This window comes from Malania oleifera, chromosome 13, assembly GCF_029873635.1.
Source record: "Malania oleifera isolate guangnan ecotype guangnan chromosome 13, ASM2987363v1, whole genome shotgun sequence".
Taxonomy (NCBI): Eukaryota; Viridiplantae; Streptophyta; class Magnoliopsida; order Santalales; family Ximeniaceae; genus Malania; species Malania oleifera.
The window spans coordinates 70,436,980-70,440,959 of record NC_080429.1 but is presented as its reverse complement, the minus strand read 5'-3'; the positions used below and the strand labels follow the sequence as shown (position 1 = coordinate 70,440,959).

Here is a 3,980-nt window from a genome sequence, read left to right as displayed (position 1 = left end):
AAGAACAATGAAGCTCAAAATCTGAATTAATGATGAAAGATCAAGAGAGATAAAGAAATGATAGCTCACATCAAATTCAAGATCAATGAAGCTCAAAGAAGTTTGAAAGATCAGAGATCAGCAATAAAGAGAACTTAAAGCAAAGAAGAGGAGTGACCTCAGTTTTTAGGACAAGATTTATAAGTACTTCATATATGATTCGAGTATGCTTTTCATTTTGAAGCTCATTAGGCAAAAGACATACTTAGAAACCTGAAGTTTTAAAGTTTTGGAACATATTTTTCAAAGTTAAACAAATTAATATATCAAGATTAATCAAGCAAAGTTGAGAGAGATAAAGATATTTTTAAAAGAAGGAAAGTCTAGTGGATAGATGATTGACACATTTTAAAGGATATTAAACAAAGAGACAGAAGCATGACATACGATTGTCAGGCACTTGACAAACGACTGTCACTGCAAAATGAGACGTTTGTGTGGGTTTTGTCAGCCGACTGCCATCCTTCTGTATGTTTTATAAAACCTGATTGTTCAGTGACAGACGACTGCCACCTGAGGACAGATGACTGCCACCTTTTTGTTTGTCAATTTTGTACTCAAAATGCATGGACAGATGACTGCCAAGGAGCACACAGTCGTCTGGCTCGCGACAAAATTCATAATAACCAATGGGCATATTTTTGAAATTTAAATTACTTGAGGCCCAAATTAATATAAAACTTGGACCCTACTCCAAGTAAACTTGGGGAACAAGTTAGAAATTTTTATAAATCTATAAATACCTTCAAGATACATTGATTTGAACACTAAGAAATTAATTCAACAATCAAACTCTCTCTCAAGCATTCTGAAATTATGAAAGTGCTTTATTGCTCACATCTTGCACAAAGTTACTGAAGTCTTGCTGATCTTCTCACTGAGATAGTGCTTCAAACACTAATTCTTTCATCTATTGAAAGATTCCTATGATGATAAATTTCTAGAGCTTTAATCTGAATTTCGTATTTTGAATTTTATTGAAGTATATTATTATGCTGTAACTGTTGTACTAATCAGCTTTTTGAGGAGCAATTTATTTGTACACATATTTTGGTTGTATTTCTTGTAGATTGACGATTCCAAGGATTGTTTAGATCGTTGGCTAAGTAAGAGGATATTGCTTAGAGAGGCAAGCTCTAGCCTAATTAATGAGTTATCGAATGAGGGGACATCGTTTGGAGAGGCGAGCTCTAACCTTATGAAGGAGTGTGTAAAGGTTTGTTCCGTCCAGTAAAGGAACAGATTTAGTAAATCCTTTGGTTGTTTGCCAAAGGCGAGGACGTAGGCTGGGTATAAGCCGAACCTCGTAAAAATCCCTATCTCACTCTCTCTTCCCTACTCTTAACTTTTCAGCAAATTTTATGAATTGCGTGGATGCTTTATAAATCTGTGAATTATGAATGTTTGGTTGTTAAATAGACCAGAAGTAAATTTGTTTTGGTTTGATCAACATTGATTGCGGAAACCAAAAGGGACTACGTTGGTTGATCATCTTTAACTTATTAAACTGAAAGTTTATTTAAAAGCTGAACATTGGGAAGAAGTGTGTTTGTGAATGGTTTGTTGAAAATCATATTGAAGAATCAAATCCATATCAGCAGGCATAAATTATTATTCACTAAGGCTCATTTAAATAAGCAACCATATTAAGTTTTTATATTACCAAAGTGCTGTATATTTTAAATCTTGGTTTGATTATTTGCTTTTAAAATTGTGGTTGATTGGATTGGATGATTGATTACTTAGATGGTTGAATGATTGTGTTGTTATGGATTGAATTAAAAAATAAGTTTTTGCTGAAAGTTTAAAAAATCAATAAGAAGTTAATAATTCTTAAAAAGACTTGAAAGAGATTAAGGGTTCTTGAAGAGAATTAAAATAAAGTTTTAAAATCTTATTCACCCCACTCATCCAACGTCCGGAGGAAGATCTCATACGTGGCTTGATCAAACGATCAAAGACGTGCCACACGAAGTAATTGCAGGTCCCAAGGCCTCACGTATTTAAGCTAAAATTTTTTTCTCTCCCCACATTTTGTCACTTCTCTCATCTCCTCGCAATCTCTCTCGATCCCCTTCTCTCTTGTTCTTCTCTCCTCTCTATCTTATACGAAAACCCTATTTCCATTCTATACTTTTTGCTTCTTCATCCATAAATCGAAGCCCCAACCCTCGTCTCTTCTCTCTTCTCGTCGTCTTTCTCCCTCTCAGCCATCAGGCATCACGAAGACCTCCCTGGTTGTCGCCGCATGATATCCTCGCTTCTCGAAGGTTCCAGTTACGTGGCTAGTCCTCTCAGACGAACTCCGAGGCTCAGCGGTTCGAATACTCGAAACCCACAGCAAACGCCGAAAGACGAAAGTTTCTCAGCGAGGGCATCCATTTGGCGTGCGATCTCCGGGTGAAGGACGGCTTCGAAGACCACTCTCCCAGTGTTCGAAAACAACAGATTAGTTTTTTGTTCGTTTTCTTCCTTTTTTTGGTCTTCTCTTTCCTTTTTTAGATTTTTGGTGTGTTCATGATACCGGTACTGCTTGTGGCTTCTGTGCTGTGATTGGGTCAAGCCATGCAAGAGTGAATGTGCACGGCTATGTGCGAACAGTGCTGTGTGTGAGTGAATGTGCACGATGGAGGTGTGGCCGTGAGTGGGTGAGGCAATTAGGTTTTTCTGGTCTTGGGTTCAGGCAGACGAAACAACTCGTCTTTGGATCGATAAGTGATGCCCAGGTTGACTCGTGCGAGTCAACTGTGTGCGGTCGGCTGGTTTAGTTAGATGAGCTTGATTTGATTTTGATGAAACGGGCCAGGTGTATCCAAAAATGGGGGTTGTGTTTTAGGTTGGCAAACAGAAGCTGGGCCTCAAGGTATTTTGAAATTGGGCTTAGAGGGTGAGTTTTGAAATGGGTTTGGGGCAAGTTTTGCAAATAATGCTGGGTTTGAGGGTCGGTTGGGCTTCAGGATAATGCCCTGAGTTATGATTTTTCTTTCTTAAAAAATGTTGGGCTGGGATGATTTAAAAGCCTGGGGAAATTTTTAAAAGAAGATGTGGGCTGGGATTATTTAAAATGTCGTGGACTTAGTCTAATTAACGGTTAGTCTAATTAACGGGCCCGGGTTTGATTTAGAAATGAAATTGGGCTGGTGGGTTTTTGCAATGGGCTTGAGGTCCTTGAAATTAAAACGGGGGACTGGGGTTTTCAAACTAAATGGGCCTGAGTTGCTGAATATAGAAAAATGGGCTTGGGGCTTTAATTGGGCCTCGATTTTGATTAAAAATGCGATACCGGCTTGGGAGGTTCAAAATGGAATGCGGGTTCTAAAAGAAGGCCTTGAAATTGAGCTCGGGTTCGGGTTAGGGGGTTCGGTTTAGGTCCTGATTTGATGAGTCCGAAATCGGGTTTGGATTCCAGTGGTTAAATGAATTGGTTGGGTACAAGCCCGAGCTCAGGTCTAGTAGTTGATCCTGGGTTCAGAGACCCGAACCCGAGTTCGGGTTTGGGTTCATGAGTATTCTGAGCTCTGAGAGACTGGGTTCGGGTTCACACGAGAACCTAAAACCCTCTGGAAGCCATTCCTGCATTCACATTCTCAAGCAAACACCAAATAAATTGAATAAAACTAGAAAAAAGGGTATCAGATTTTACCCTTAGGCTCTCTCTCCTTCGGTCTTCTTCATTTCCTTCAATTTATGGTCTAACTAGTTGATTCCCTCTTTGGTGCGCAGGTGATATGTTCCAGGTGGCGGCCCAAGAGTGGAGGGCTTGGCATCTTTTTTGTTTTTTGGTTTTCTGTATTTTGTATTTTGTATTTGTTTTTATTTCTCTGTATTTTGTATGCTGATGTACCCCACCCCCTTGTACTGTAACCTTTTTATTTCTTTACATGCCTGTTGTGATGCATGTCCTTTTTTTTTTGACTTTGGAAGTTGACCACTTTTGAACA

At 39.0% G+C, this 3,980-nt stretch overlaps 1 long non-coding RNA gene across 1 annotated transcript; it reads left to right on the top strand.

The window, feature by feature from the left end:
- Positions 1-2,070: 2,070 nt before the first annotated feature.
- Positions 2,071-3,980, top strand: LOC131146859 (uncharacterized). The gene is made up of 2 exons (XR_009134482.1): positions 2,071-2,498; positions 3,763-3,980. It is a non-coding gene; the product is annotated as an uncharacterized LOC131146859 (long non-coding RNA).